This window comes from Peromyscus californicus, unplaced genomic scaffold, assembly GCF_007827085.1.
Source record: "Peromyscus californicus insignis strain IS unplaced genomic scaffold, ASM782708v3 Scaffold_4__1_contigs__length_199733344, whole genome shotgun sequence".
NCBI classification, from domain to species: Eukaryota; Metazoa; Chordata; class Mammalia; order Rodentia; family Cricetidae; genus Peromyscus; species Peromyscus californicus.
Window position 1 is genome coordinate 186,094,172 of NW_026294562.1, and position 12,502 is coordinate 186,106,673.

The window sequence follows — 12,502 nt, forward strand, 5'->3', positions numbered from 1 at the left end:
CCTGCTTAGTTGATTCTGTGAGCCATTTTCTTGTGGGGTCATAACCATTCTGGCTCATACACTCCTTCCTTGGACTCATCTGCTGGTTCCTCAGAACTCCACCTATGATTTGTTGTGGGATTCTGTTTCTGCTCATATCAATTGATGGTTGAAACCTCTCTGATGATGATTGTGTTAGACACCAGTCTGCTAACAGAAGATGTCTGGTTTAGGTTCAGTACACTCCATTACAAGGAGAGTTTGTGGGGGTCATCCTCATGGATTCCTGGGAGTTTCTATGGCACTGGGTTTCTACCTCATCCCTCAAATATCCCAAATTCCAGTCACCTCTTCTAGTACTGTCTCCATCCATTCCCCACGTAATTCCTCTTGATCCCATCCCCACTTGTCCCTAGTACATCTGTGAAATCTATTCTACTTCCCCTTCTCAGGGAAATTTATGTGTCACCCATGGTCCCTCCTTGTTACATAGAATCCCTGGGTCTGTGGATTGTGGCATGGATATCGTTTAGTTTACAGGAATAATCACTTACAAGTGAGTCTATATTGTGTTTGTCTTTCTGTACCTAGGTTACCTCACTCAGGATGAATTTTTTTTAGTTCTATCCACTTGCCTGGAAATTTCATGGTGCCATCCCTTTTAACAACTGAGTAATAATTCATTGTGTAAATGTACGACATTTCCTTTATCCAGTAACTGATGGAAGCAGATGCAGAGATCCATAGCCAAGCAAAAGGCTGAGCTCCAGGAGTCCAGTCAAAGAGAGGGAAGAGGGGTACTATGAGCAAGGGGCATCAAGATCATGATAGGGAAACCTACAGAGATAACTGAACCAAGCTAATAGTAACTCATGAACTTTAGATCAACAGCTATGGAGCCTCCTCTGGACTGGACTAGGCCCTCTGCATAAGTGAGACAGTTGTGTAGCTTGATATACTTAAGGGGCGCCATGACAGTAGGATCAGCATCCATTCCTGGTGCCCGCACTGCCTTTTTGGAGCTAATTACCTATGGTGGGACACCTTACACAGCCTTGATTCTGGAGGAGGGGATTTTACCTGCCTCAACTGAATGTACCAGGCTCTGCTGACTCCCCAAGGCCTTACCATTTTGGAGGAGGGAATGGGGCATGAGCTGGGAGAGTGAACCTGAGGGAGAGATGAGAGGAGAGAAGAGAAAGGAATCTGTAATTTGCATGGAAAAATGTATAAAAATTTCTTAATAAAAATTTTTTAAAAATCATTACCTTTGAGGTTGAACTCAGTAGTACACTGAGAATCTCAAGGCTGAGATTTAGGACCAAGAAAGCATCTCCCTTGACCAGAAGCTGCAGATATTGCCAGCAGCGGATAGAGAGTGGCCTCACCTCGCATACTACAACTTACAGGAGTCTACCATGCACCTGGTGCTGTGGCTGTGTGGTGGCATCTGATAGCCATCCCTTCACCAGCCTAACCAAGAATAAAACTGAGACAAGAAGATGAAGTGCTACTCACAAGTACTGCCAACTCCTGCACCAATGTATGGCTAACAATGAAAAGAAAGTGTCCACACCAACACCCTGCGCCCTAAGAGAGTCAAATAATATACATCCCTGTTTGGTCCAAGATCCCAGTCACCATACAAACTTTCTGACCAAAGGAAAAGGACAAAGAAAGTGGATAGGTAAGTGTTGGGCCTGTTGGATGGCTCAGTGTATAGATGCCTGCGGACAACATTAAGGTCTGACTCCTATTCACAGGATCCATATTATACAAGGAGAAAACTGACCACTGAATTTTTTCTCTGAACTTTTTGCCTGATCTGTGGCATATACACATGAGCGCACACAAACACACACACACACACACACACACACACACACACACACACACACACACTCACGAACACCACTTAAAAAAGGAGTAACTAGAAAAATTAACAAATGCAATTTAAAAGTTGTACTGGCAAGTACCATCCGAAAAAAGAGCTAACAACAAGAAAGAGAGGTGCACATTTGTGACCCAGCCCTTGAGACCAGGAGGAAGAAGATTGTGCATTCCATTCCATGCAAGTATACACATTGAGACCCTTCTAAGAGACTTTAAAAAATGTTGAAAAGGAGGAAGTATTTCAAATAAAAATGTGAGAAGCAACAAGGCAAAACCACATTTAAATTTGTAAGTATTATTTGAAATATTCACACCTTATGGCTACAGTATGGACCTGAGGGTGATGAGGAAGATGCAGCCAACATTGACAGGGTTGTAGGAATGTTCTCTATGTAAGAGCTGATTGCAGAGGGTCTAGCTCCTGGCCTAGACACAGCACTGCGGAAGTAAAAACTTTGTGTGTGAGGAGTAAGGCTCCCTTATTGCCGGACCAATGAAGTACAACTATGTCATCAGGAGTGCCTGCCTCCAGAAGCCACACTAGTTTCCTGTCCCCCTAGGCAGACTCTGTAGCTCTGCCCATGAGCACAGTTGCAGCCTCCAGGAGCAGATGTAATGATGTTCACCTTCAGAGCTCTGCTGTGCCTGGGTGAGCTGTGAAGATGGGGAGGTGATACAGTGACCTAGGAATGAACCTGTCCCACAGCCTAGCACGGGCCCATCAGGAAAACCCAGGGTCTCAGGAGGTTCTGTGGAGGGGAGGACCTGCTCCATGTTCAGGGCCAAAATTCTCACCGGGATCTCTCTTTCAGGACTGACTCTGTGCCCTGGGACCACAACGCTGACTGGTGAGTATGCAGCTGTCCTGATATGTTATACCTCTATTACCCAGGAGACATGCCTGGGCAATGAGGATAAAACAGGACCTTTGTGCTGATCCTGGGTTTGGATGAACTATGATGTGCTTGATACTTTCAATCTGAGAAAGGATATCTTGGGTCCTAGCTTCTCTTTTCCTTGCAGGGACCCTCCCTAAGCCTGTACTCAGAGCACAGCCAGACCTCGTGGTCTCCAAACAGACTAATGTGACCTTCTTGTGTGAGGGTACAACAGGAGCCAAAGAGTACTCTATCTACAAAGACGGAAGTCAATATACACGGTTCACACAGAAATTCTCCTAAAGTCTGGGAACAAGGCTGAATTCTCCATCACAAAAACTGAGCAGCACCACGCAGGGAGATATCAATGTCGCTATCGGACCCATGATGGATGGTCTGAGTACAGTGAGTCCTTGGAGCTTGTGGTGACAGGTGAGAGGAAAAAACTTTTGTCATCTTTGGGCTTCACTCTCCAGAAGTGAGTCTGCTCTCAGGGATGCCCTCACTCCTCACAGTCCTGTAGGATAATGAGGCCTGATACATTAATCTGATTCTAGCATCTCTCTTAGGAGCACACAGTAAACCCAACCTGTCAGCCCAGCCCAGCCCTGTGGTGACTGAAGGAGGGAAGGTCACCCTCCAATGTGACTCATGGGAGGAATATGACAGGTTCATTCTGACTAAGGAAGGACCACAGAAGCTCTCCTGGATGCTGGGCTCACAGTATAATTCCTCAACTGGACAATTCCAGGCTCTATTCTCTGTGGGCCCTGTGATCTCCAGTCAAAGATGGATATTCCAATGCTACAGCAATGACCTGAACAGACCACAGGTGTGGTCAGAACCTAGTGATCCCCTGGAGCTCCTGCTCTCAGGTAAGGAATCCAAACCTTTCCACAGAGTGATGTTGAAATAATGGAAGTGTGGAGGGAGGCCTTGGTGTGTGGTGTATGTGAGGAGACAGGGCTCTTCAGTCCATTGATGCAGATCAGGGGAGACAGAAGGACCAGAGATACAGATTCCAAGCAGAAAGTGATAGAAAAACCCAGGAGGTCCAGGAGAGAGTTTAATATTCATGGAGCTTTCTGATTCTTTGTATCAACTTAATTGCCATCTACACGTGGGACCTTCTCTGTGCCACTTTCAACCAGAACCACCTCCTTCTCTCCTACTTCCTTACAGGTAACCTCCACAAACCCACCATCAAGGCTGAGCCAGGCTCTGTGATTGCCTCCAGGAGTGCCGTGACCATCTGGTGTCAGGGGAGCCTAGATGCAGAAATATATGTTCTGCATAAAGAGGGAAGCCCAGAATCCTGGGGCACACAGACCCCAGAGAAGCCTGAGAACAAGGCCAAGTTCTCCATCCCTTCTGTGACACAGCAACATGGGGGACAATATCGCTGTTACTGTTACAGCTCAGCTGGCTGGTCAGAGCGCAGTGACCCCCTGGAACTTGTGGTGACAGGTGAGGGTCTCGGGACCAGGCTCTGCTTTCAGAAGTATTCCCTTCCAAAGCCTAGCCCTGGAGGACATTTTGGTTGAGTGAGCCCACGTAAAAGGCTATCCCCTTCTCTCCCAGGAATCTACAGACAATAAACCGATCCTGTCAGCCCTGCCTGGCAATGTGGTGACCACAGGAGGAAACATGACTCTCCAGTGTGTTTCATTGAGGCATATGACAAGTTCATTCTCTCCAAGGAAGATGAGAAGTTCTCCAGCTCCCTGGACTCACAGTATATACGCCATAATGGGTACTACCAAGCCATGTTCTCTATGGGTCCTGTGACCCCAGTACACAGAGGAACATTCAGATGTTATGGCTACTACAAGGATACCCCACAGTTCTGGTCAGTACCCAGTGACCCTCTGGAAATACACTTCTCAGGTGAGCCATCCCCATCCTTGACCAGTCTTGTTGAGAGCCTAAGTCTTTGGCAGGACACTGTCCCCCTGGAAAGTTGCTGTTGGAGAGGGACTAAAGGAAGATTCTGTTTTCTAAGCCAGAGCCCCATAGCTGGAGAGAAGCATTGGCTTGTGCAGAGCAGGAAGATAGCTGATAGGAGTTTGGTAAAAAGTTGCTCCTCAGTCCTTTGCCTGTCACCTTTCCTCTAGGGCTGTCCAAGAAACCCTCCCTTTTAAGTCACCAAGGCCATATCCTGGACCCTGGAAAGAGTCTCACATTGCAGTGTTGCTCAGACATCAACTATGATAGATTTCTTCTGTACAAGGTGGGCACAACTAACTTCACCCAGCATCATCACAAATGGACCGAGGCTGGTCTCTCCTTGGCCAACTTCACACTGGGCTCTGTGAACAGCTCTACTGGAGGCCAATACAGATGCTATGGTGCACACAACCTCTCCTCTGAGTGGTCAGCCTCCAGTGACACCTTGGACATTCTGATCTCAGGTGAGCAACCAAGGAGATTTGATCAGGTAACATCCTCTGCATAGAATTTCATGGGACTCCTAAGAGGCGATGGCTGAGACAAGGGACAAAGAAATGATGCAGGAACTGATGAAGAGACAGGACAGTAGGAGAGGAGCTCAGTCAGAGAAAAGAGAGAGAATCCCTGGTACTTAGGGGATACCCATGTATGGTTTCAGCTCAGAACAATGAAGACAGCCTCTCATCATTCCTCTTCTCTTTAGGACAGCTTTTCTTCCCTGCTTTCCTCTCAGTGAAGCCTAACTCAACAGTACATCCAGGAGACAACGTGACCCTTCTGTGTTGGTCAAGAGAAAGAGTGAACACTTTCATTCTGTACAAGGAGGAGGCAGTCCATCAAACCCAGCGACTAAAATCAAAGTATCCAAGATCAGCACTTCCAGGCAGAATTCTCCATGAGTGCTGTGACCTCTGCCCTTTCAGGAAGCTACAGGTGCTATGGTTCTCAAAAATCATCACCATACCTGTTGTCATATGCCAGTGCCCCCGTGGAGCTCATTGTCTCAGGTGAGGTGGCCCTGAGCTGTCAGGCTGACTCACAATTCAAACCTTAAGCGAGCTCTTGACTTGGCAGACAGTAGGAAGGGTTAGTCAGAAGGCAATTTCCCTGGTAGAAAAGTGGATGCCAGTGATGGCCTATCAAGTAATGTCCACTCCATCCTCTATTGCAATCTAGGTTAGGGATAGACAGCATGAGAATCATGGGGAGGTTCCAAGACAGATGTGCGACAAGGAGAGAAGAGTTAGGACTCCTGGGTTAGCATCTAACCATCATCTATTTGTTGTTCTGTTTCCTAGGACCCATTGGAGTCTCCAGCCCACCACCCTCAAGGCCCATGACAACAGCTGGTAAGTATCAGGGACCTCAGTGCAGGGAGTATGCTCCATCCCCAGGCTGCCTCACCCCAATGAAGTCTTCATTCTCTCTCATTTCAACTTTTGAGTTTGGGAGTCAAGCAGAAATCCCAACTGAAACTCCAGAAAAACAAGATTAAGTTTAGGCTACAAAAGGTGGCACCCAGAGAGAAAAGATTAGTCTCAGACTAGAGATTGAGGGGAGAGGATGAGGTGGAGAGCAGGGAACCCATACATTCACCTCCCCATCCGTCATAAAGACTCTGAGAATAAACCACTCACCTGCATGGAGTCATGTTCCAGAAAACTAAATATTCTATTGGAATGTGGGATCCAGATTGGGAATAGCTGGTTATAGGCTTGAAACAGCTGTTTCTTGAGATGCTGACTTGGCCAAGCCCTTCCTTTCTGGGATGGCTGCTGTTTCTTTGATTATAAAGGTGAGAATCCTGGCCCATATGTCTAAGTTTCTGTCTGCTTTGGTCTGTCTTCCTGTACTGATGTCTTTCCTGATAGAGGAGGACTCCAGAACCTGATTCTGCATTGGGGCTGTCCCACAGTGGTGGTGACATGTGCAAGTGTGGGGCACAAGGTCATGGTAGGGCATTCCAGCTCCTCCTTCCCAGCTTGTGATCCTCAGCTCTGGTGTGTTGAACATGGCTGGACATCAGAGTCCCTGTGTTCAACTCCCAGCTCTTCCTCTTCCAGTCAGGTGATCTCAGGCAGGTGAACGGGCTGGACAGGAAAACAGACAATTCCTGTGGCACGATTGTGAGGAGGGGAGATGGTGTTTGCAAAGGTACAGCATGGGCCTGGCACACTGTGGGTGCTCAGATAAGCAGCAAGCATCCGCTCTTATGATGTCTCCTATGCCTCAGGTTTGGAAAAATACCTCCAGGCTCTGATTGGAGCATCTGTGGCCTTCCTCCTGTTGCTCTTCATCCTCATCTTCCTCCTCAGGCAAAGGAAACAGGGCAAATGCAGGAAGGAAGGTGAGTAGGGTGTGGGTTTCTGGGGTCTCAGATGGTGGTAGGCTCCCCTGTGGGCCATCTAAGAAGGGAATCAGAACACTAGCACTAGGGACACCTCTAATAGGGGAACAGTAGCTTAGAAACACAGATCTCAGATAACAAAACACGGGCTCTCAGAACCTGTGAGATTTGGGTGTTCTGTGAGCATTACCATGTCCTGGGACATTTGCTAACTCATGCCTGTGTTATGAAGCTCTTTTCCTTCTTTACATGGAAATATGCATGGGAGTGTAGCTTACTACCCTCCTAGATCAGACCCTTCTTTCTCTTTCAGCCCAGAAAGAGACAGAATTGCAACTTCCTGCAGGAGCTGCAGAGCCAGTAAACAGGAACAGAGGTCCCCAGAATAGGTAACTCATGGCACGAGACATCGTCCCCTACCTTCCTGACACACCTCACTGCCAACTGACATCTTCTTGTCTTTCCAGATCCAACTCAGCTGCTGACACCCAGGAAGAAAACCTTTGTGAGATAAAGAGGGTCCTGAGGAGGGAGATGTCTGAGGACTCAGCGTTTCAGGGGTGGTGGAGAGGCTCTGGGGTCTTTGCTAATTGGGCTTGAACTTCACACTATGAACTAAGGGATATCATAACATGCCCTGTTCCCTGGTCCCACCTGGGGCATGCAGGAAACCAGGGGTCTGAGATAGCCCTAGACTCTTCTCTGAAGACATTCTTTTGTTCTTCTATGACAGATGCTTCAGTGGAGAAAATGCAGCCTGAGCATGGTGTGGAGCTGGACAGTTGGGTGAGGTCCCTGTCTCTATTGGCAGTGCTAAGGACTTAGGTCCCAGATTAGTCCAGGAGTCCTTATTTGTTCTTCCTCTCTGAGCCCTCAGCAACACCCAGAGGTGACCACTCCCTTCTGCAAGCAACATCTGCCTCCTGTGTGCTCTGGCCTCACTCACCCTTGGTTTCCTGGGACCATCTGCTTCCTCCCTCATGTCACCTCTTTGGCTTCTCAGCATCAGTCTGGTTGTTAATATGCACCTAAGAAATCAGAGGTTACAGGACTAAGTAATCCAGATCCTCCCAATACCCCTATTCACTGACACAGCTTCACAAGAAAGCCCCTCCTTATCAGCTCACTACATGGATATGAGTTAGAGAACAGAGCACACTCCCTCATCACCATGAATCAACATGGTAATAAATGCAGAGTGTGTGCAGTGCCAAGTGTTTGGGAAAACCAAGCAGAAGAAGTGGGTGGAGTATGTGGGAACAGAGGTCCAGTGTGAAGTACAAGGGAGGACTCTGAAAAGTGTCATCTGAGGAGGAAACCCACATGGACAAGTCCACAGAGACAGTTAAGGGGCCAGCAACTGTAGGCAGGGGACTCGGCAGGACAAAGGAAATTGGGGAGAATCACTTCATTTTATAGTTCATTTCGTGTGTATGGGTGTTTGGCGTTCATGCATTTCTGTATATCACCTGTCTCCCTGGTGCTGCAGAGGTCAGAAAAGCATGTCACATTCCTAGAACTGGAATCACAAATGATTGCAGAGTACCATGTGGGTTGTGGGAACCTGGGTGCTCTGCAAGTGCAGCCAGTGATGGTAACAACTGAGCTAGCCATCTTCCCCACCCCCAGAAACATTAGTTTTTAGAAGTTGGATTGTGTGGCTGGAGGCAAGACAGCAAGGGTTAGAGTGTCAGGATTAGAGGCCGGAGCTGTAGGAAGGAAGCCTAAACAGCTCAGTCTGGCCATGCTGTGAAGACCTGACCAGAGGAGATCCCAAGGGGAACAGGGATACACTATCTGTACCTCACTACTTCTGTTCTACAGAGACCAACTGAGGCAGGCCCCTTGGGTGATATACATGCCAAGGTGAAACCCTCCAGGCTCAGGAGGGCAGGAGCTGTCCTACCTTCTGTCATGTTAGGAGAAGTCCTGGACACAAAAGATGGACAAGCAGAAAAGGACAGAGTGATGGACACTCAGGCGGGTCCTGTTCCTCCCTAGTCCTCCTTGTTCCCCCAAGACATGTATTTCCTCTCACTCTCTCCCACTGCAGGCTGCACAATCTGAAGAGCCCCAGGAAGTGACCAATGCCCAGCTGTGCAACATGAAGCTCAGACAGGAGACAGCTGCACCCCCTCCCTCGCAGGCAGGGAATGTCCCAGAGGAGCCAGTCTATATACTGGTTTTGCAGTAACTAACCCAGAGACCATTCGAAAGAACAGAAAGTAATGACCCTCTGCCTGCAAGGATGCTTAACGGAGACCTCTAAGGGATTCTTGGAATTTTTGGGAAAACATCTGCATTTTGACTAACGTTTCATATTTTGGAAATAAAGCAGGAGATTTCTCAATTATTAATTGAAATCAAATTAAATAGGAGGGGAGCTCTTATATTAACTACTAATTTTAATGACATTACTCGTCAATGCAATGAAACAGGAAATCTTACCCACACAGTTGCAGAGACCTGTAATCCAAACCCAAGGGAGGCTGAAGCAGGAGAATTACCTTTGTTTAGTGGCCATCTTGTGATAACTAGTGAATTTCATGTTAGCCTAGAGTCCAGACTGGGACATGCTTCAAACATTAGCCTCCAAAGGCCGAGTGTGGTGGTATACACCCCAAATCTTAGCACTATGGAGGTGTTGACAGGAGGACCATCAGGTCAATATAATTAATCTTCAGCTACATACCATAGGACTAAGAGGCCAGGTGGGAACACACTAACCCTTGTGTTAAAGTAAATAAACAGGGATGGCTTGGTGGCCAATGCCTTTCATCTAAGCACTTAGAAGGTAGAGACTGCATAATTTTAATGTCTGAGGCCAACCTGGACTACAAAGTAAGCTCCACAAAAGCCAGGACGAGATACAGAAACCCTGTCTCAAAAAATAAATAAACAAGGGTCAATAAGATATCTCAGTAGGTAAAGCCACTTGCTACCAAGGCTGATTTCTTATGTTTAATCAGCAGGAAACACATAGTGGAAAGAAAAACACTGACTCTCATGAGTGATTCTGGATCTCCACATAACTTCTGGTATGCTACCCACATCCAGTAAATAAATAAAGTAATAAAAACCTAAGAAATAACTATGAATAAAATCTGTATATGTTGGTACAAACTCTCAACAATTCTGATCACAAAATAGAAAATACAGTATATACATTGGTTCCAGAATAATAGGTTGAGAGGCAATAGCTTTTCCTGTAGTAGTAAGATGATGACTAGCTTGTCCAATGGCATTGCATTCATCTGAAAAATTCCAGAGGGACATTCTTCGAGAAACTAATTCTCCTTCTTCTAGTGGTCATTAGTTGACAGTAGTTCCCTGTCTAAGCATGGGACACCATGAAAAGTTTCCTCTTCCATATTAATATGTTCTTTGATACTGCATTGTTCTGATCTTGTTCATTTCTAGAAAAACAATCAAGCCCTTTCTGGGAGAAATTATTTCACTGGTGATATCCTGATGTTTTGGCTCTTACATTCTTTCTGTCCCCTCTTTTGTGATGTCCCTTGTGTCATAGAATCAGGAGCTGTGATGTAGCTGTACCTGATGGGGCTGGAATCCCCATAATCTGTTGATCTCTGAATTGTGTCCCAGTGAGGATTTTTGTGATAATCTCCAGTTGCTGTAAAGATAGACTTTCTAGATGTGGTATTGATACTCTGAAATGATATAGACATAAACAACAAAAGAGAACTGATTCATCAGGTTGTACTAGTGTATATGAACACACACAGGCACGAATATATAGTAATAATAACAAAGAAAAAAGGTTATCACCTTGAGCGAGGGGGCATGGATAAGCTTCGAGGGATGGCATGGGGGTGGTGGGGATGAAGAGCAGAAAGGGAGAATGAAAGTGATGCAATTCTTTCCATTAAAAACGTACTTTAGAAAGATAGGAAGTAAACCCTCACCAAGAGGGGACATTTCTTCTCTCTGTGGACCCAATGGTAAATTCAATAGAATTTGATGAAGTCTATGAATTGATAGAAATTTTTGAATATGCTTTTTATTGGGAGTAATCATATGAAGATATGAAGGAGCAAATGACAGAAGCTGTTGATAGGACAGCTGACCTGATGAATGATGATATGGATATGTATCATTTGGATACAGGCATGGAAAAAAATTCATGGTCGACATTGCTACATATGTACATCATGAAAGAAGAAGCAGAAAGAATGTAAGAGCCAGAATATTGGGCAGGCCAGCAAATGTTATCTTCTGTGTCTAACCCTGACATTGCAAATGTGAATGTTGCAGCCTCCACTGGGTATGTAAAATACTTGGCCTGTCAGCAGTTAATTATGGGTCAGGAAAGGACTCAAGGGACTCCACCATGAGCTACTGACTTGTGATAAAGTCTGGATGAAGGAGACTTATTGTCTTCAGTTGTTCAATTCCAGTGATCCAGCATGGTCCTCTAGCTCCAAACACATGATCTTTGGCCTCCTTAGGGTTTTTGTGGCTGTAAGGGACACCATGACCATGGAAATATTATAAAGGGAAGCATTTAAGTAGAAATGGTTGACAGTTCAGGGGACTAGTGCACTATGAGCATGGGGAGAAACATGGTGGCATGCAGATAGACACACTGCTAGAGAAGGGGCCAAGAGTTATACATGTGGATCTGAAGAGAGCAGTAGGCCACTGGTCCTGGCTTGAGCTTCTGAAACCATAGCTTCACATGGCACTGGGATAAGAAAACTGGTTTTGGCCACTAGAGGCCTTGTTAATATCCATGGCCTGGATGCTGCCCAGGCTCATAATGGAATCTGTTGTCTGTGCTGTGGCTGGAGGCTGCCTGGATGCTCATGATCTCGCTTCCTATTAGAGGCCATGTTGAAATCAGTGGTCATTGTTACTACTGAATTCCATGTAGATGTTCATGGTTTCTGCTATCACCTAAAGTCCTGGTCGTGTCTGTTGCACATGTTGCCATTGGAAGCTATGTGGATATCTCTGACCCATGGTGCTGCTGAGGGCTATGTTGATGTCCATTGTCTGTACTATCACCAGAAATCATGTGGAAGCCCATGATCCATCATGTCAATGACTGTAAAAGGCAGGGAAGCTTGCTTGGTGGTGGTATTGATAACTGCAGATTCACAGTTAAGAATCAGAGACAGAAGTCTTCTGTGATAAACTCTCTCTCCTATCCCTCCAAACAACTCCCCATCCTCATACCTCAACCACTCCAAAGAGAAACAGACTAGTAGCTACTGAAGAGAACTCTTAAAAGTTGTGATAGGGATCCTGAAGTGTATATCTTCACAACTGATGGCTTTTGGCAGTAGTAGGGATCAGGAGGGACTCAGTTTTCTTTGAGGGGCTGGCCACTGGAATTTGGCCAGGCTCCAGTGTGTACATAGGCAATACAAGTTGGGCTTTTTTTATTTTCTTATTTATTTTGTGAGAGGACACAAGAGAGGCGTTGGGCCTG

General features: G+C 46.2%; 1 pseudogene; it reads left to right on the forward strand.

Moving 5' to 3' along the window:
* The first annotated feature begins 950 nt into the window (after positions 1 to 950).
* Positions 951 to 9,241, forward strand: LOC128124202 (leukocyte immunoglobulin-like receptor subfamily B member 3; annotated as a pseudogene).
* Positions 9,242 to 12,502: the final 3,261 nt, after the last annotated feature.